Here is a 21,935-nt window from a genome sequence, read left to right on the forward strand (position 1 = left end):
GTATTTGTGGGGGGAGCCTTACTAGTTCCGACGCTTTGAACAGTACAATTTAAGATGAACAAAGGCAAGTCCTTCTCCCCCCAGGGTTCGTGCCCTCCCCCCAAGGTTACAGAGACTGCTTGGGTGTGATGGTGTGCTGGCATAGTACATTTCAGGCGCACCCCGTTTCCCAGCGCTTCACTTGGTGGCACTTCACAGGTCTTTCCATGCTTACAAATGGAAGGTTCGTGGCAACCCTGTCTTGAGCATGGCTATGGGGACATCTTCCCAACAGCCTTTGCTCACCGATGGCTGGCTTTTTTTTTTTTTTTTTTAAAGCAATAAAATAGTGTTGCATGAAAGCACGTTCATTGCTTTTTTTAAGACGATGCTATTTGCACACCTAATAGACTACAGTGTAGGGTATACACAACTTGTACATGCACTGGAAACCAAAACCATCCTGGGACTCACATTGTTGCGATATTTGCTTTATTGTGGTTCTCTGCTTTTCACTTTTTAAGGTTGTATTGAAGTGTAGTTCATTCATGATGGGGTGAGCATTTCTGCTGTACAACAAAGGGAGTCACTTAGACATGAACACACATCCAGCCTTTTTCATATGCTTTCCCCCTAAAGAGTATTGCAGAATATTGGGTAGAGTTCCCTGTGCCACAGAGCCGGTCCCCATGGGCCTGCCTCATCTCTAAGACTATGTTAGACCACCTGCATCCACAGTGTCCAGTGTAGGATGCTATTCATACGTTTCTCTTCCTGACCTTAAAAACCTTTAATGAACTTGTGGCATAAACCCAGACGAACCCGCCCACCCTCTACTCTGCATTAGGAAATGAACGTGACGCACATAAATGGTGCTCCAAGGGCAGATACTCCTTTTTTTCTGCTTTGCCATCATTCTTTTTTTAAAACATCTGTCTTCCTGAAGTGGAGTTGATTTCCAAAGTTGGGTTCATTTCTGCTGTACAGGAAGGTGGAGCAGCTGCACGTACATCTGTATATTCTTTTGTCGTGTATTCTTTTCCGTAAGAGTTTATCACAGGGTGTCGAATCCAGTTCCCTGTGCTCTACAGGAGCAACCTTGTCGTTTATCCATTCCATATCTAATGGTTTTGTTGTGCAATATTTCTAGTGACTGAAATATTGAATTCGGTCATTGGTTACAGAGAAAGCAGGCCCTAATTACGGTGCCTATTCACAGAGTCTGAGCGCCAGCTTCTTGGGTAAATTCCGATGTCCTTTGTGCTGCGCTCAGCAGTCGGGTGGGAGCAGATATTGACTGGAGGTATTCGAGGCCACTGAACCGGAAGAGGCCGGCTCTATAGAGCCTGCTGTCCAGCCTGTTGCGGGGGCCTGGGGGGTACTGGGCTGTAACAGACTTTTTTCTTTGAGGACAATGCTGCCACTCATGTTAAGCCTGGCTTCAAAGAAAACAGAAGTGTACGGCCATCGTTGTATTTATTTTTCAAAGTATGCATGGGGCAACGCTGAACTTGAACAGAATTTTTCCCAGCGAGAGGACAACTTTCTGCTTTGGTTTAGGTGCTCAATACTGCCCAGACCCACGCGGCCCTCGGCGTTTCCTGCGTGGTCATCTTACCCTCCCTTAGGTAGCAACCTGCTTTTTTCCATCTAAACAAAGACAGGCCATTTCCTATAGCAGCACAGCAAGCCCAGTTCATTTCAGACCCTTCCCCAGGGGAACAAAGGCCGGTGACACAGGGCTGCCTGTCAGTCATTTCTTTTTGTTACTGTTGCATTCTCCACCCCCCGCCCCCAGCAAAACTCATCCCTCCAAAAAATACAGTGATGGCAAACGTGTTTCCAGGCATCTGCCTGCTAACTTTCTGAATTCTAAGTAACAAATTAGCGAGATTTTTGCATCCCTGTTGGTCCAAGGCCACTCAGCCCAAAAGGAAAAATAGCAGAAGACCTGTTTTCAGACTCGTCCTCTGATGACCCTATTGAAAAAAAATCTGGAAAAAAGTGGCCATTTTTTGCTTTCGATGTGATCTTTGTAAACGTCATATCAGAAACGTAATGGGCATATTACATTGCCGTTGGGCAAAAAGTAGACAGTTTAAATGGCTTATTGGCCCCATGCTTACCGCCTGCATTAACCTGGCTAAACTGGTGACACTGCATCAATTTTTGTAACTCTGCTATGGAAGGACATCACGTGTGATGCGGGCTCTGTACCCTGCACTCGTCTCTGCTCTCCCACTCTGTCTCTCTCTCTCCCTCCATGCAGCTGTGGAAAAAAATACAGAAAGGTAAGAAATGGCAGGAAGCACACTATAGGGCATGAGGGCACAGTCCTCCCTCCGTGTCCGGTGGGGGATTGGTTCCAGGACCCCGACAGGTACCAAAATCTGAGGATGCTCAAGCCCTTATATAAAATGGTGTAGTATTTCCATAGAACCCAAATCCTCCCATATGCATCGGATCATCGCTAGATCACTTACACTACCTAGTGCAATGGACGTGATATGTGAATAGTTGCCAGCATGCTATGATGTCAAGTTTTGCTTTTTGGAATTTTCTGGAATTTCTCTCCAAATAGTTTCTATCCGTGGTTTGTTGAACCCATGGATTTGGAGCCCTAGACGCAAAGAGCCAACTGTACATTTCCAAATATATAAATAAGGACCTCCAACCTCAAGCCTTAGATTTTCTAGTATCCAGCCACTAATATGCCAAATAATGAAACATACCATAAGTTTATAAGTTATAGATATTTAAAACTTTCTTATCCAACCACAGAGGTAACATTGTCATTAAAAATTCTTCATTGGGACTGTTATAGAGAATAGAAACTTAGCCTCTCTCTGAACATCTAAATACAAAAATGAATAGTGTGGGAGTGGCAGTTGAAGTCATTATTATTATTTTTATTTTTTATTTTTTGGCCAATCCTCCACATGCAGAAGCTCCTGGGCCAGGGATTGAACCCGAGCCATGGCAGTGACAACACCAGAGCCTTTCACTGCCAGGCTACCAGAGAACTCTTTGAAGTCATTCTTTTAGAGGTTCACCTGTACAGGTCCCTCAGTGCTCCTCGCTTTTGGGGACCTGTGGATTGTTCCTAAGCTTCCTGATCCCACTCCGGGGTCCCAGTAATCCCTGAGGGAGTTACATTAACTCAGTGCATTAAGTTAATGCACTCTGGGCTCGGCGGGGTTCATGTGTATCTCCTACAGGCTGGAATGAGTTAGGCACTAACCAGAAAACCAACCAGTACAGGTCTAGGTACATTCAGACAGTAGCCAGATAGTGCCAAGGTCGTCAGAAATGAACAGTATCGTGACTCTAGGGGGTGGGAGTAGAGAGGCTCTGGCAGTGAAATCATCTGCCTCATTTGCAAAGCAAATCACCAGACCCTGTTGCTTGAATATGATTTACATTTTTAAGACGGAGTCCAAAGAAAGCATTCCCCAGCTTACCAAAATGCCTCCATTCATCGTGATCTCTGACTCCCCCACAAAACAAAATCTCCGTATTGCTAGCAGGCATTGTTTCCAACATAAATCTTACAGGCCCCTGGTGAAAGTTTTCAGGGACAAATTCAGAAGTTAAATCAGCAACAAAGGCGATCAGACTTCCAAAGGGGTCTCTGATTTTCAAAGGTGTCTCCATCTGTATTTGCCTGGGACATAGCACATTAAAATAAGGATTATATGAGATTGTGTGACTGTGAATATTACCTAACATGTTGGGTTTCTTTATTTAAAATAAACACTTTCTGTTATTTTATATACTGTCATTATTTCCCTATTCACACATATACCCACGTGTATACACACACACACACACACTCTATGTATTTACACACTCATATACATATATAAATACACAGGCAGACAATGCCCAAGTCTGTCCATTTTCCTCGTGGTAATCTCAGCCTGTCCTTGAGCTTAGTCAATAAAAGACTTTGTGATCCTCTTCTTAATGGAAGTAGTCAAGAGGCGAACAGAAGGGCAGCCTCAAGTATTTTAATCTTGTTTTAATGATCGGAATCTGCTCGCTCAGTCTTTGGATTTCAGGGCTTCTGAGCTATAGGTAGTTACTGGACTACAGGAAGAAGAGTCCGATTCAAGACTTTGCTGGACATCGTGGAATTTTGTGCGGGGGGATTGCGGGGTGAGGGGGGGTGCTGAAAGCAGAGGCTCCGCTTTGGGCCCAAGGCTGCACTGAGCTCTATGGAGGGCGTCTCTCCAAGATGCATCCTCACCCCGTGGCGAACGTCACGTGCTGTTTGTGCGGATTTTCGAAGCCAAAGCCCTTGAGCCCCTCATCTCTGGAGTGTGGATGTGACTCAGGCCGGTGGTACCCTCGGGAGGGCCAATCGGACCCCGCGGCGCGTGTGCCATTTTTCAGTGGGGTTGACTTGCTCACCTGCCCCAGCTTTGGGCCCCTGGCCGATGGGGGACTGTCCAGTTCTGTGGGTTATTATTGTTTGTGGTTTCTCTGTTTGCTGGGAGGAGGGCGGCAGGAGGGTTCTGAATGGCAGAGACTGAAAAGCCGGGTCTGGGCCCTTCCCCTCGAGCATCCAAGGAAACATCCTTTTGGACCTGTTTGCTTTGCAAGGGTCTTCTTTGATGAGGTCTTTGCTGGGGGGCGGGGGGGGGGGCTTGAAAGTCTCAGTGTACTCAAGCTTTAGAAAAGGCTAGTGGCCCTTCTTTGTTTTCTTTGTTGAACTGTTTATTTTGCTTTCTTCCCACGAGGTTCCCGGCCTCGCTCTGACAGCGCTTTTCTGCATGAATTACATTCCTCTCGGAGCCAAGTCTCTGAGAATTCTTCCAGCCCATTTGATTCCGGCCGGTGTGATTAGTCCACGGCTTCGAACGGCCATGGGTCTGTGCCAAGCAGAGCGCTTGTAAGTGCCCCTCACGTGGAGACCTAAAGACACTTTGCAACCTCATTAGGGAGGCGGTAGTGTAATCACATAGCTGCTGTGGAATCATCTCTAGCTTGAAACTCCCTGGAGGAGGAGTGTGCAAGGCCCTTGGTTTCCTTTCGGTGTGAATAAGGCTCTTGAAGAAGGGCAGTTTAGGTTATTACACACATGCCTGCTAGTTCAGACATAGGATTTAAGCATAAATCATCCTGGGCTGGGTAGGAGGGGAGTCTCCTAGCTCCATTTGCGTTAAATCTACACTGGGAATTTCATGATCATTGTGCATATAGGATGTATTTCCATCTGTCTAGAAATAATGAACAAGAGTCATGAAAATTATTCAGCTACCTCAATCCCCGCCATCCTATTTTCTCATGTGTATATGTTTTCCGAAGTATGGTTTATGACTGAGACAAAGGTGGATGGTGAATGAACTTATGAATTACGGTTTTTAATATTGATTAAATGCTTGACTCTTTATTGATCATCATACCTTCACTGCAGGTATTGTTATAGTGTCGTGATACCATTAGACAGAATTCAGCTGTCATGAGAGCAGAATTCATGAGGGAATCGTCCACCAGTTTTCACCCATTTTTTAATACATAAGAATCTCGGCTCTGATGAGCCAAGGGGGGTGTTGCTGTATCTAACAGGGGGCCTGCACTTGTTGGCAGTAGTTTTCACTTGAAACTTCCCAAAAGAGGGCCAAAGAGGTTTTCAGAAATGATTTGAACTGGGCTCTTGAGGTCTGATTTTTGACTCTTGTTGGGCACACTTTCCATGGCAGTGTCTCGGCCTGTGCCCTCTTTGGCAAATCAGTTACACCCACTCTATGGGATCAAGGTTTTTCTTCGCACAGGGAGAATTTGTCTGGAAGACGGAAGTTAAACCTCTTTTGGCCAGAAGAGGCCCTTCTTCCTTGGAGTGGCTCTGAAAACAGATCCCCTAGTGAGCCGAAGCACAGCTGCCACGCTATTTCCCGGGGTAACCCAATTAAACACCCCTCCAGAGTAGGACTAGATTACAGCTTTGCTGTGTAATCTCCTCTGAGCACTCCCCCTGCCCACCCCATAGGATGCTGGTGACATGGGCCCATGATAATGCTTTTCTTCCTGTGTTCCTAGGAGTGTAATTCTAGAAAATTCAAACGTAACTATCGGCACGTGGCTTCCAACGAGCCTCTCCTTTAAGCCCGTTTCTCAGCTGTTTTCGCAGTGCGCATGGGCCTTCTGTGAGTTCCGTCTGGGCTGGCCCACCAGTCAGCCCCATCCTTGGGCACTTGCCCTGGTCTCTCTGGGTCTCCTTGTTTCCGTCTGTGGAATAAAGCAGCTGGAGTAAATGATCTTTCGGATCTCTTCTTAACATCCCACGGTTATGGAAAGTTTAGGTTTGGTCACGGTTTTTCCCTGTGTGTTCGGGCCACACGGGCGAGGACGCCATGAACACATCAGGTGCCAAGACACACAGGCCCGCGGGTCAGTTTGCTCTCCTGCCCTCTCCTCGGGTGAAGGTCTGCTGAGAGTCGCGCCCAAACTCGGGGTGTAGCTCCTGCAGTCTTCCTCACACCCTTTAGCAGCGCCTGGGCCACCACCTTTGCCTTGTGCTTATGTCCCTCAGATGGGTTCCCTTTGGAATGACAGGGTCACCAGAAAACCACATGGTCCTGTTTGATTAGAAGCCTCAGTTAATATGAAAATCCGAGCATATCACGTATTTGTGGAATCTAAAAAATGACACAAGAGAACTTACTTACAAAACAGAAATAGTCTCACAGACATAGAAAACAAACTTATGTTTTTACCAAAGGGGAAGGCAGGGTGAGGGATAAATTAGGCATCTGGGATTAACGGATATATGCGACTCTGGATAAAAGAGGCAAATAGCAAGGACCTACTGTGGACACAGAAACCACTTCTGTTGCTACCTTGTGATCACCTGTAATGGGAAAGAATCTGAAAAAGAACATGCATACGTATATGTACACATGGGTATGGGTGTAGCAATCACTTTGCTGCATACACGGAACAACACGAGTCAACGCTCCTCCAGTAAAAAATAATTTTAAAGAAGAAAGAAAACTACGACCAGTAAGAACATTTGAGCACACATGCACATATTTATATTCATCTTGGAGTAGTTTTCCTTTGTGTTTAAAATCATCACCTTGATCTGAATCCAGCTCAGGTATTTACTCTCAGATTATCTCTTCCATCCCAATCCAGCTGCATTTTTAGGCCCTTTGATATCAACAGTTCAGTGAATAAGCAAGGAGGCAGCACATAACAGTCTGACACGTCACAGGTATGTGACAATGGCAGAATTACCTAAGATGTGTCCATTACCATCCCGAAGCCGTCTCTCCTAAGTTGTAGATCCGTCCTTCACCTTCTCAATCTCTGAAATTGGAATGTATCTTACAGTCGGTCGCGGTTTACCGTCGCTGTTGGTAAGACGACAGTCATGAGGAGGTGTCACGTATTGCTTCATAAAATTACCTTACGTTAGATTTTCTTTTTTGTGCAAGTACTACAGTGATATATGACAGAAGTCTCTGCATGAGCCTAAAAGAGCTCTTTTCATAAGTATAATATAAAAACTGAAAGCAATAAGGAACAACTGTCATTCTGAGTGGTTCCTAAAATGATGTTGGATCTTTGGATCTATAGCATCCTACCTTTGACGAAAGATCATACATATAGAGATCATATATATATATATACATATATATATATATATATATATATATATAGAGAGAGAGAGAGAGAGAGAGGGAGTAGGTATGCAATTAACAAGAACATTAGTTCATTATCAAGGGTTTTTTTCACCCCTAAGAATGCAACCAATTTTTCCTGCATGTTGTAATAAAGGACCTGGTTACAGACTGTAAACTTAAAATGTAATAAGGGTGTTTCCAAAATGCTCTTGCTGCCCGAATCATACAGAACAAGAAAGGAGACCAACTTAAACCCAAGGAGCATAAAGGAGAGAAGCATGTGTTGCCTGCTGGTTGTGTTGGTGTATTTGTGCAGATGCATAGCACAGGCTCTCAGAGGGTAAGACTTCATGATTAATGGTGTTTATTCTTGACAGAAGCCTCCTTTATTTATCTGCAATACAGTTTAGCGATTTTATCAGTCCCCTGAATGAGAAATATTCAGTCATACCAATATTGCAGTGTAAATTGAGTAGAGTCACTTTTTATTATATCTTTCTGCCTTATCATCTGCACAGTAATTTTCTAGCAGAGGTTTGATATGGAAAGGCTGGATTTAGCTGTACTTGACACAAAGCCTCTTCAATTTCCCCTAAAAGTTCAGGCTGCTCTTAGAAATGTGTGTGCGTGCGTGTCTGTGTGTGTGCGTGTGTGTGTGTGTGTGTGTGTAATATATAAACCCTCTCTGTTATCCAAGCAATTTCAGGATTTGAAAGAATAAAGATAAAATGCACAAACCTGGAAGGGAAAAGTGTTGTTAATATAAAAACATCTAATAGCTGTGAATTCACTGGTAAAAGCTCCTTTAGTGTTTAAGCCCAGGCTCAGTACCCAACCTTCTGCGTGGCTAGCTGGTCCTGCTTTCTTCTAATCAAGCACCATCCAAATCCATCAGCATAAAGCCAGACTCTTGCATTTCCCCAGGGAAAAATATCAGCATCGAAGACCAGAGTGGCCTGGGGAGGGGGTAATGGGGGAGGGACATTCGTCACGGTGCTGATGGCAATGCCAGTCAAGAGAGAGGGCGAGGAAGGAGAAGCAGACCTCGCTTGGAGGGCACGCAGATGCAGTGTCACTAAGTGTTTAAACTGAACTTTATTCAAGTTGCAGATGTAACAGGAACGGTCAAAGCTAATCAAAGGCAGGCGGGAACCACTGGTTCGAATCCTAGAAAACATCAGGTTTGAGGATCAAAAGAGACTTGAGAGCAGGGAGGGAGGGGGTGGCTGGGGAGTTTGGGTTAGTAGATGCATTGATTACATTTGTTCCCATTGTGGCTCATCGGGTTCAGAATCTGTCTAGTATCTATAGGATGGGGACTCAATCCTTGGCCTCACTCAGTGGATTAAAGATCTGGCGTGGCCATAAGCTGCGGCGTAGGTCACAGATGCTGCTCGGATCTGGTGTGGCTGTGGCTGTGGCGTAGGTTGGCAGGTGTAGCCTCAATGCAGCCCTTAGCCTGGTGATTTCCGTATGCCACAGGTGCAGTCCTAAAAAAGAAACAACGACAACAAAACCAAAACAGAATGGATGGGCAGGGAACCATATCCCATCTCTTGGGATAAAACGTGATGGGGATACAGCAGAAATTGGGACAGCATTGTAAGTCAACTATACCTTAACAAAGAAAGAATTTTTTAAAAAGAGGGACTTCAACTCTAGTGGGTAGGATGCAGATTATCTCATCCAAATCCTCACATTTTACAGACAACAGAAGTAAAGCCCCAAAGAGCTGTTGCCACTAAGTCAGCGGGCCTGTGCGGGTGCCCCGAGGCTCGTCGGAACAGGTACTTCTGCACATGCCGGAAACAGCGCCAGTCAGTTGCACCTGTCCTCACCTGTGGTCTCAGAAGACTCGCTTTCTTTGGGAGGAACGCGGCGCACTAAGAGGCTGCGTGGTCCCTCTTGCAGTGGCCAGGCTCATCTTCCTCTCCACCGATCTTCTTCCCTGTGCCTGGGGCTAAGTTCTCTGAAGCCGTGACCACAGGGACCCTGAGGACATTGTGGTCTCTTTTTGTAGAGGTTACTGCTTCTTTCCTATTGAATAATGTCAACACATTGTTCCCCCAAGACATCAGATACACTTCTGTCATATTTTATTTTTTTAATTTTTAATTTTTTTGTGGCCGCACCATAAGTGTTTGGAAGTTCCCAGCAAGGGATTGATCCAAGCCTCGACCTCGACCTACACCGCAGCTGCAGTGATGCGGGATCCTTTAGCCCAGTGCTCGGGGATCCAACCCGCGTCTCCACAGTAACCGCAGCCGCCGCAGTCAGATTCTTAACACACTGCGCCACAGCATAATAAATTACAGGAGTTTAATTTATTTTTGAAAAGTCTGACACCCTCAGAAGGGCTAAAATTCTAGCACAATGAGCAGTGTGCCTGGGATGTCAAGTCTTAATCAACATGAAGTCGAGTCTTACAAGATCCAGCTAAATCTAAAAGCTTGGCACTTTCAAAGGGCCTCGTATTTTCACCTTTATTAAGCCAGAGGCCCCTAGCACACCTGGGATTTGATTCTGGAGGAGAGTTATTTAGATAATAATAGCTCCTTGATGGACCTCTCTGTTATCGCTTCAAATAAGGATGATTTAAAGAAGGAGGGGAAGTGTGCGTCAGACGCATCTTGCCAAGAATTAGAAGAGACAACCCAGAAAACACTCTAGTCTGTAGTTAAGAGTAATCATAGCAATTACAAGGATCATGAGGGTGCTGATGGCACCAGAAAACGTTCACACCAGCCCCTGGGAGACACACCTAAGCTCAGCGGGCCAGACTGCTGTGGATAAAGGATTTGTTCTAGCTGGCTCTTGAAGTCACGCTTCCGAAGTAGAAATTAAAGCAGGAGCCTCATCTTGTCTTGGCTCTTTGCTGGAAATGTCGTCTGTACCACCTGTAAGAGGACTCAACAAGAAGCAAGGCTCAAACCGTGGAATCTAACTTCCTATTTCTTTTTTTCTCCCCTCTCTTTTAGGGCCTCACTTGCAGCATATGGAAGTCCCCAGGCTAGGGGTCGAATCTGAGCTGCAGCTGCTGGCCTGCACAATAGCCATGGCAACACCAGATCTGAGCTACATCTGCGACCTATGCAGAAGCTCACAGCAGTGCCAGATCCTTAACCCACTGAGCGAGGCCAGGGATCGAACCCGCATCTTCAGGGATACTAGTCAGTTTCTTGAGCCACGGTGGGAACTCCTAACTTCCTATTTCTGATTAATTATTTCCAGGCAGTACCTGAAGGCTCCAGCTGGGAGGCTTCTCACTTAAATAAGAGATCCCAGTTTGGGGCTCTTGAGATGTTCTAAGTATCTGTTTACCTTAAATTGTGGACATTTCCAGGTAAATGACATAGCACAAGCTTATTTGTTTAGTTAATTAAATCAGCAGTTCGCATGGACTCTCCTGTCCTTTTTCCTTATTACTGGTGAATATCATGGCTCCAATCCATACATTCCCACCAAAGGGTGCCATGGTTGATAGGATTTGGTATTATCAGAGAATATAGCACCTTAAAAAACAAATGCCACAACCCAGGGACTTTCTAGATGCTGTTAGTTCATGAGACGCGGTCCATGATCAGGTCACGCCATGCTGCTCTGTTTCAGTATCATTCTGTTTCAGGGTGTGTTATCTTTTTGGGAAAGGATGTCATTTTGCCATTTTGCCTGCTGCTTTGGGGATGGGGAATTGGTAATTCACCAACCCCCCCCCCCCCAATTCAAGATCTGTTAGAATGAGTGGAAAATGGGCAGGAATTTCAGAGAAATCAGACTTTGAAGTGTTTGTCCCTGTATCACCATTTTTTTTTTTTCCCCATGGGAATCAACTTTTGAACTAAAACTACAGTATACTCCTATCCTTGAATTTACTTTTAGGGAGAAAAGATCCATTTTGCTAAGGGCAGACAAGTCACTTATCTCTTTGCTTTGTCAGAAGAGGCAGGGTGGGGTGCTCCTAGGTGACCCCAAGAGTATCAGGAGGGCTGACCCCACCCTGGCTCTCCCTGAGGTCCCGAGGAAAGGAATGCCCAGGATGCAGTGAAGGGAGCATGGCTAGGGCCTTTTACCAGCCAGAGCTCTGGTAGCAAATAGCAGCAGTAGGAATGAGCGTGTTGGTTGTAGGGCCAGCATTTACTGACAACTTACCTTGTGACAGGTCCTTAGCTAACTGCTTTATGTATCCTTATGAAACATTACATAGTATATAGCACGGGAGTTCCCTGGTGGCTTAGCAGGTTAAGGATTCATTGTCACTGCTGTGGCTCTGGGTACTGCTGTGGTCTGGGTTCAATCCCTGGCCCGGGAACTTCAGAGTGCTGTGGGCGTGGCCAAAAAAAATTTGCTAAAAAACCCAAAATAGTACAGCACAGCTGCTTTTCCATCTAGGCCTAAATAGCCTTGGACAAAGCAGTTCAACCATCTGGTTTACCCAGCACCAAATCTGAGGTCCTGCAAGGCCCGTGTTACAGGACAGCACATTAAAGGCACTCTCAGAGTTCCCGCTGTGGCACGGTGGGTTAAGAATCTGACTTCAGCAGTTTAAGTCTCTGCAGAGGCAAGGGTTCAATCACCGGGGCAGCACAGTGGGTTAAAGAATCCAGCATTAGGAGTTCCCGTCGTGGCTTAGTGGTTAACGAATCCGACTAGGAACCATGAGGTTTCGGGTTCGATCCCTGGCCTTGCTCAGTGGATTAAGGATCCAGTGTTGCCTGAGCTGTGGTGTAGGTTGCAGACACGGCTTGGATCCCGCATTGCTGTGGCTGTGATGTGGGCTGGCGGCAATAGCTCCGATTCGACCTCTAGCCTGGGAACCTCTATATGCTGCAGGAGTGGCCCAAGAAATGTTAAAAGGACAAAAAAAAAAAAAAAAGAATCCAGCATTAATCACTGCAGCTGTGGTGCAGGTTGCAGCTGCAGCTCAGCTTGAATCCCTGGCTTGGAAACTTCCATATGCCATGGGTGTGGCTGTAAAATAAAAGCCCTCTTTCCACTGCAGAGAGAAAAGACAGAGGAGGCTGAGACAGGAGAGCCCCTGGTCCTGTGGGCCTGGCTTGATAGGCCTCCGCGTGGCCTGCTCCACTGGAGGAAGAGAGAGCATGCAAAGGAAAAAGGAAACAACTTCTTTTCTTTGGAAGGAAGGGAGAAAAGGATAGCGCCTGCTTTGTTACTGCAAAACAGTTGGGGAGCTCTTTAGAAAACAGGGCCCCATCCACTGTCCCAGAATCTGACCACTGAGCCAACTCTCCATCCACCCACTGGGGTTAGGAAAGCATCCCAGCTGGACACCTGAATTTCTCCCCTGCAGCCACAGCCGTTTCCTCCTCAAGCTGGCATCTCTGTGGACTTTATAAAGGAAGATACAAATGTTGGTCCTTCTAATAACTAGTTCTCATATTTACATTCATTATATTATATATAGCATATTAATATATGATAGGCATGATGGATGTGAAAATATAAGTTATCTACTAATTATATTAGCAAACCAGTTCTTGTAAAAATTGCATTAAAGGTTTTTTTTTTTTTTATTTTCCCAAATCCCATAGTCATTGAGGGCAGAAGAAAAAGATTTCTTTATTATGCATTGCAAAAAGATTACCTCTTTGTGGAATATCGGACTCCATTTGGTTAACAAAAGAGGCTGCTAAAAATAATAATTTTCTCTATACTTGGTGTTTATGGAACTAAAATATTCAAAACTGATGACAGGTTATTTAGTAACTGGTCTGTCAGTTGCCATTTGTATCAGAGATACTGTCTGTCCTCTCCTTTTCTCTCGCCTGCTGTTATTTCTAAAGAGTTAGAGGCATCCACCAGGCTTTCTTTCCATAAGGATAAGTTGAGACAGGAAGAAATTCCACACTATGAGATGTGGTCATTTTTTTTTTTTTTGTCTTTTTGCCATTTCTTGGGCCGCTCCCACAGCATACGGAGGTTCCCAGGCTAGGGGTCGAATCGGAGCTGTAGCCACCAGCCTACGCCAGAGCCACAGCAACCAGGATCCAAGCCACATCTGCAACCTACACCACACTCATGGCAACGCCAGATCGTTAACCCACTGAGCAAGGCCAGGGACCGAACCCGCAACCTCATGGTTCCTAGTCGGATTCGTTAAGCACTGCGCCATGACGGGAACTCCGAGATGATTTTGCTCCAAGTACTTATTTGAACCAACAGCGTGTGTAAGAATTCTTGCTAATAACAGTGCCTTGCACATAGTAGTTGCTCGAATGGACTTGACTATACATTTTTTGACTCTTTTCCTGGCCTTGAAATCTATCAGCATAGAATTATAGTTACAGGACAGAGTGGCGACAAATTTTAACAAGTTATTTTTTGGCAGTCTTCTCAGGGAGGACTGCAATTATGTTTGGCTACAAACAATTGCATTGCTCTTGTAGACTACATAACAATTGTTTCAGTCGTCAAAGGGCAGGAGGCTGACTCTTTACTCGGCTTCTCCCTTTGCCTGGCTTAGCTGGAGCTCCCCCTGCCCGAAGGATTATCCGGAAGCCCATGTTCCAAACTATGGGAGTGTATATTTACTCTGTTTACTGTCGTTTACTTTGAATTGAGACTCACGGGTCACCTAGAGTGTCTTTGTTTAACAGTGGCAGATATCACGTTATTATTTACGGCATTGTTTAAGCAACATTTTTAAAATTTGAAAACGATAAGTGTATATCTGTTTGACTTTCTGCATCTGATGGAAATGGTTGAAATCACACAAATATTGTTATGGTGGACACATGGAAAATGCATATATTGCTTCTAAAATACTGGCAATAAGTAGGATACATACAGAAAGATACCCGGAATACACACATGTATTTCAGTGAATTATTATGAGTTATCACAGAGCAAAAACCTCTAATCACTCATCACTAACCAAGTTGAGAAATAGAACAATCACTGTCATTTGAGTTACCCCCGGGCACACCTCCCCGCAAAGGTAAACATCCTTCCTAGCCCAGTGCTAAAGTTGAGGTTTGTCTCTTATGGAGCTTAATATAAATGGGATAATATAGTGTATTATCTTCTTTCGGACCAGGCTTCTTCTCCTCAGCATTGTGTTTGTGAGACTTTCCACATTGTAGCCTGGCGGTTTTCATTGCTGTTCACTATTTCGTTGTATGAGCTATAGACCGTTCTACTGTGGGTAATAGATATTTGGTTGTTTCCAGTTTTAGCATGAAGGGGTGATGCTGCTCTGAATATCCTTGTATACTGTGGCACATGTGTACACAGCATTGTTGCTTGTCATGCATCAGGGAGAGGAATTGCTGGATCAGTTGCTGAACAATTGCTGGTATTGCTGCATCTGATCAAGGAGATAAGCCCAGTTGTTTTCTGATGAAATTGTATCTGCTTATATGCAGGCTGTTTGAGAGTTCCTGTTGCTCCGACTCCTCATCGACGCTTGATTCTGTCAGGTTTTTGTTTTTGTTTTTTTAATTTTAGCCATTCTAGTGGGTCTTTGCTTTTTTCAATTAATCCATTGATTAATTTTTCAGTATAGTTGATTTACAGTCTTGTGCTACTTTGGGGGGACAACAGTGTGATTCAGTTATCTCTTTGCATTATTTTTTCTGATTATTCTAAGTCAGAGAAAGACAGATATTATTTGATATCGCTTAATGTGGAAACCAAGAAATAATACAAATGAATCTATGTGCAAAACAGAAAGGCACTCACAAAGAAAACAAACCTATAGTTACGAAAGGGGAGACAGAGGGAAGGGATAAATTAGGAGTATGGGATTAATAGGCATAAACTACTTTTCATAAAAGAGATAAGCAATAAGGATTTGCTGTATAACACAGGTTCGCTGTCATATAACATTCTAGTAGGGTTTTAATGATAACCTATTATGGCTTTAAGATGCACTGCAGTTATAAATGATATTTATGTACAGTTTGTTAAAAGATACCAGAAAAGAAAACTTTTAATATTAAAGGAGAAAGTACAATTCAAAATATATTTTTATTTTGACTAGGTTAGAATTGTAAATACCTGAAAAAATGCTGGGAATAAATAAGTTAAAATCTTGACATTAATTAGATTTGGATAGCTTGGATATAGAAAATGACTTTTTTTTTTTTTTGGTCCTTTTGCCATTTCTTGGGCCACTTCCCACGGCATATGGAGCTTCCCAGGCCAAGGGTTGAATCGGAGCTGTAGCCGCCGTCCTACTCCACAGCCACAGCAACGCAGGATCTGAGCCACGTCTGCGACCTACACCACAGCTCACGGCAACGCCAGATCCTTAACCCACTGAGCAAGGTCGGGGATCGAACCCGAAACCTCATGGTTCCTAGTTGGATTCGTTAATCACTGAGCCACAACAGGAACTCTGAAAATGACCATTTTTTGAAAAAATAATTTCTTAACTTTTCAATTCATGGATATAAATTGCTTTTATACTCAGACATACATAAAAATAAGAAAGTCATTCTCAAAAATCCCTTGAAATACGGAGTTCCTCTTGTGGCACAGTGGTAACAAACCTGACTAGTATCCACGAGGATGCAAGTTCGATCCCTGGCCTTGCTCAGTGGGCCAGGGATCCAGCATGGCCATGAGCTGTAGTGTAGGTCACGGACTCGGCTTGGCTCCCCGAGTTGCTGTGGCTGTGGCATAGGCCACAGCTCCAATTCGACCCCTTGACTGAGAACTTCCCTCAGGTGCAGCCCTAAAAAGAAAAAAAAAAAAAATCCCTTGACATAATGTTTCACCATTGAAACAAACATTTCTCTCTCTCTTTTGTTAGCAAAAGCAACCGTAGCCCTTGATTTCTCTGTATAAAAAAAAATTCAACACCTTAACATTCGCGTGCACATCAACCTTCACCTCCAGTGGCTCCTGCTGCAGTTCATGTTCCGTATTTTTCATAACCAGGATACATTGTGGAAGCCTCCTCTCGACTCATCAGATAATATTTGTGCTTATACACACTTTATTCGTGTGTGACTTTTCCCCCTTTTGATTATAAGTTCCTTGAGAATATGGACCAAATGACCATATATTTTGTTTCTAGTAATCCCCCCAGGTGCTAAAATCATAATGGTTTCTTAGTGCATAGATTTTCAATAAAGGGTATATAAATGAACACACCCTTGAAACATTCATCCATTTGGTTATACATGTAACTTTTAAAAACTGAGCTCCAGAGTTCCCGTTGTGGCTCAGCGGTTAACAAATCTGACTAGGAACCATGAGGTTGCGGGTTCCATCCCTGGCCTTGCTCAGTGGGTTAAGGATCCGGTGTTGCCGTGAGCTGTAGTGTGGGTTGCAGACATGGCTCGGATCCTGTGTTGCTGTGGCTGTGGTGTAGGCCGGCGGCTTCAGCTCTAATTCGACCCCTAGCCTGGGAACCTCCATATGCCGTGGGAAGCGGCCCAAGAAATGGCAAAAAGACAAAAAATAAAAAAATAAAAAATAAATAAAATACAAACTGAGCTCCAACATGGGAAGTTTGTCAAAGGCCTAAGTCAGTTACAGATTCGTGGGTAATATTCTTGAGTTGCAGAGATGATGAAAATGGGATTTGAAACGGAACCATCTCATTAGCTAGAGTCCTGCCATTTTCACGGAGAGGATATTTACAGAGGTGTGGACGAGGTTAAGGGGTTGGAAAGTGATAGTCGGGCCCCCAGGGCCAGCAAACGTTTCAAGAGGTTACCACCCGTAGCCTGAAGGTGCAGCCAGAGAGAAAAGATCCTTGAGGGCTGGTGCCAAGGAAGAGAGGTCACCCTTCTGGAAGGGGGGATCCCTGAGGAGAGGAATGGGCACCAGCAGATGTGCGGCTGGAAGGGCGAGGGGGAATAAATACCCTGAATTCTCACCCCTCTGCTGCCAGCTCCTGCCAGTGCTCCTTAGCGGGATCCAGAGGGAAAGTGAGCCTGCTGATTCAGACCACGAAGTCCAGCCTCCAGGGCGTGCAGTCCCAGGAGGAAGCCTGGCAGGTGGAAAGGAAGCAGTGCAGCCGTCTGCACATCACAGAGACACATGATGATTCTGGGGCAGAGCTCTCTGAAAACCCACCTTGCAAAGAGGAAAAGACCAGAATTCCCACTGAGGCGCAGCGGAAACGAATCCAGCTAGGATCCATGAGGATGCAGGTTCTGTGCCTGGCCTCGCTCAGCGGGTGAAGGACCTGGCGTTGCCGTGAGTGCCGTGAGCCGTGGTGTAGGTCACAGACATGGTTCGGATCCCGCGTTGTGGTGGCTGCCGTGTAGGCCAGCAGCTGTAGCTCTAATTCGACCCCTAGCCTGGAAACTTCCATAGGCCATGGGTGAGGCTCTAAAAAGCAAAAAAGAAAAAAAAAAAAGAGAGGAGAAGACCAAGTCCGGGACTGTGCATATTTCCAACAATGTCTAATGTATTAGCTGTGGACATTTTAGTTATTTGTTTCTGTCGCTGCATGGAAAGCAACATTTTTTATTACAAATGTTGGTTTATTAAAACTGTGCTTATTGAGTAATTAATTAGTTGGTTCAAAATAGATTATAAGGGGTAACACCCCTTTGTTGTCTGCTAAGCCTTGCACATGAAGAGTGGGTACTTGCTATAGAAAGAACAAAATGAAACAAAAAACTAACTTGCCATGTAGGAAAAAATCCCCAACATTTCAGTCTTCTGGTAGCTGAAGCCTTCATGCATACCTCAAAATGCAAGGGATTATGTGTACACTTCCAGCATTCCAAGCAACATGAAAGCAAATTGTAATAATCCAGCATATAAACCTTGTTTAATGCTCTCATAATGGGTAATGCAAGTGATTAAATACTGTGATTTTAATCTTGGCATTTTAGTAACCCAATAAGATAGATGAAAAGGCAGTAACAAATTAGATTATACAATGATATTTCATTCTAACTAAGAAGTCCAGTTATTCTCTGCAATACATGTTTTTGTTTTTAAGTTTATCATAAGTTTAAAACTCTCTAATAAGAATCCTCGACTCTTTTCATTGTAATCTATTTTCATGACTTTAGGGAATTAATCTGAAGTTAAATTATTCCCACAAACACACACACACACAAACTTTATTTTGCTTTACTTGGGGAGAACATAAAAATAACCCCCACCTTCTTTCTTGTCTGAAATGACACTTCCTTTAGCCATCAGGCAGTACGGAAGGAAACAAATGGCAGCCACCCTTTGGGTTTTCATGACCTTGGGAAGACAGAGAGGTGGCAGTTATGTAGGGGGCACTATCCCTGTGTGGGCAGGCTGGGGCCCTGCACGCATGTGCCAAGATGCAGAAGTGATGGGCAATAGCTCCTCCCCTCAGAGGTGCCCTGAAGCCCAGACAATCCTCTCCAGCTCGGGCATCTTCTTCTGAGACAACGGTTGTATGATCCAGTTGGACGGGTCGCAAGCCTATTTCTAGACTCTGGCTACATCATACATGGCTTGGGACCCATGTTCTAGGAGCCGTTCTAAATTTCAGTGTTCTTCCCAGAACGTTTGCTTGTTGTCTGCTTTTTCCCTCCATGGGCTGTGTTTGCCTTCCAACCACTGCGCCACGTTCAGCCCCAGAACAGAGACAGCATGAAAAGCTGCAAAGGCAGGGGAAGGCATGGGAGGGGGCAACGGGAATCCAGTTCAATCTCTGTGCGTCGCTACTAAAAATAGAAACCAAGAGAGTGACACCTGTAATTTTTGTCCCGGCGCCGCTATCATCCTCAAAGGGAGATTTTGAGCAAGCTTGACTATTTGCCGGGTTAACTTTGTGGTACTTGGTGAGGTAAAGGTATGTCCTTTATATGGAAAAGTTGTGGCTGCCTTGCCCTTCCCTGCCTTAGGTGGAATCCGCCCTTCCGGTCATCATCTTGAATGGCTCTTTCAGCGATGAACACACATCTGTCTACAAAATAAAAGAAGCTTAACCTTCCCTCTCAGATGTGCTTTACAGTAAAAAGAAAACAACTGACAAATGACCTTGATGATTTTGGAAGTGACCCTTAGGTGATGTTGCAGGTGGCCTTATGGAAAAACATTCACGTCAGGGGGCTGCTGGGACCCTTGCAGTTCAAGGCTGGCTGCTCAGCTTTGCTGGCTGAGAACTCACTTTTGTCCGGCGTCTGCACTAGAGAAACGTCATGCTAGTGCAACTCACAAGAGCCTGGTGTGGCGACAGAATGAGTCAGTCATCACCTTTCCGTGAGAAATTGAACAGCAAGCAACTGGGGACACCAGTCTCCGGAAGTCTTGCCATGTGGACACTTGTTGGCTGAGTTGAAAAAAGTTGACGCACAGAAACGCTTGGTTGGGTGGTTCTGACAACCGCCGAGAACACCAGCAGCCAAACAGCCGCCACCCCTTACCGAGCGCCCGGTGCTGGTCGGTGACGGGGTCCCGGAGGCGAGCTGTTACTGTTCCATTTGATGGGACATGCCCCAGTGACAGTCAGGGATGAGCCTGAGTTCAAGTCCAGTTCCTTCAAAGCTCTTGCATGTAAATATACTGAGTTCATGATTTTTCTCCTTTTTTTTTTGCTTTTTTAGAGCCACACCTGCAGCACATGGACGTTCCCAGCTAGGGGTCACATTGGGGCTGCAGCTGCTGGCCTGCACCACAGCCACAGCAACACGGGATCCAACCTGCGACTGCAGCCCACACCAAAGCTCATGGTAATGCCAGATCCTTAACCAGCTGAGTGAGGCCAGGGATCAAACCTGTGTCTTCATGGATCCTAGTTGGATTTGTTTCCACTGTGCCACAGAGGGAACTCCCTGAGTTCAGAATCTTAAGCACCTTCGTGTTTTTATGAGTTTTCTATGTGGAGGCTTCCTGGGAAATTCAGGGAGGTGCTTCCAGGATGCTGTCCGGTTGGGGAACAGAGCAGACAGGTATATTTCCACCACAGGATTTGCTCTGTCGAACAGTTCTAGGAGTTCCCCCTGTGGTGTGTGGGTTAAGGATCTGGTGCTGCCGCAGCTGTGGCATAGGTTGGAGTTGCAGCTCTGATTCGATCCCTGGCTTGGGAACTTGGCTATGCCACAGGTGTGGTTTAAAAAAAGGGTTCCAGTATTTCAGTTTTTAAAATCACATGCTATGCTGTGTCTGTCATTACGCATACCCCTAATATGCACGTGTGCGTTTATATGTGTGGAAAGTATCGGTCTACACAGACACACACGTCTGTCTGCCTCTGTTGTATGTGTATGTTAGTGGACTGTGAATAGCGTTTGCGATGTGTGTGTGCGCGTATGTACTGAGCATTGATTAGACACCAGGCTCAGTACATCAGCCTTATATTCACTTGTCGAGACCCCATGAGGTAGGTGTCCCCCCTACTGGACTGTTCAGGACAAGGAGGGGGTGGGAATCGTGGCCAAGGTCTCACAACTGCTGTCCCATCCACGTGGCTTCCCCTTCAGCCCCGAGCCCTCCCATCATCGTACCTGTCCGGTGCGCTAACTCAACTGTCCCCAGAATTCCTGACGACCCCTCACTGAGCACCCCTCCCTCAGCACTTTCCTGCTGGTTCCCGGGGACCGCTGACCTTGGACTACCAGATGGCGGGGGCTTGCAGCTTTCGTAGGTGCATTCCTGTCTGCGAGCTTGTCCCCTCGTGTTGATACAGGCGACCCCACGTCTCTTGGCATCATCTCGGGGGCGGGGGGAGGCATGTGTCTGAATATGACACTCGCCAGAGGGAGTGGAGTTTCCCGACATCATCTCCAAACCCTGGAGGCACCAACCCCCTTCTCTGCTGTTGCCTCTCGCAGAGCGTAAGGGAGGATGGAGCTGGGTGCTTGGATGCTCCTGCCAGGGGCATGTGCCCAGGTCTTGATTCCTTCCTCTTGGAATGGTTATCTTCAGTCTTCCTGTCTTGTGGGGACGGATGACATGAAAGTGGAGGCGAGGGGTGTGGACGTCAAAAGACCACAGATGGGTGAGGTGAGAAAAGCATCGGCCGGCTCCTGGCTTTGCTCACTTTGGGGCTAGTCACCGATGCAGCCCAACATCTGAAATCTTCATGTTGTTCTAAATGCTGGGGGTTTTTTTGTTTGTTTGTTTTGTTTTTCATTTTTGGGGTTTGTTTTCTGCCCCCCCCCGCCCCGTCCCATCCATGATTCTTCAATGGAATCTAAGCCTCTAGGAATATTCTTACTACCATTCTCAGTTCTGGAGTTTGAGAAAAATTATAGGATCCAATTTTTGTCTAGCTGGAAAAAAAAAAAAAGGCAGTAACCAGTGCATTGCCTTCATTGATTTTTAGTTCATGTTCAGACTGAGTTTCTTGTGAACGATAAGAAAGCTTGTCTAGGAGGTATCATCTCATGGATTTCTTAAAATGTCTGCTTTTCC

The 21,935-nt window shown here is 45.4% G+C and overlaps 1 protein-coding gene across 1 annotated transcript in view; it reads left to right on the forward strand.

Moving 5' to 3' along the window:
* GLI3 (GLI family zinc finger 3) overlaps positions 1 to 21,935 on the forward strand; it is a 302,221-nt gene that overhangs the window by 173,173 nt on the left and 107,113 nt on the right.

Source organism: Phacochoerus africanus, chromosome 16 (assembly GCF_016906955.1).
Source record: "Phacochoerus africanus isolate WHEZ1 chromosome 16, ROS_Pafr_v1, whole genome shotgun sequence".
NCBI lineage: Eukaryota > Metazoa > Chordata > Mammalia > Artiodactyla > Suidae > Phacochoerus > Phacochoerus africanus.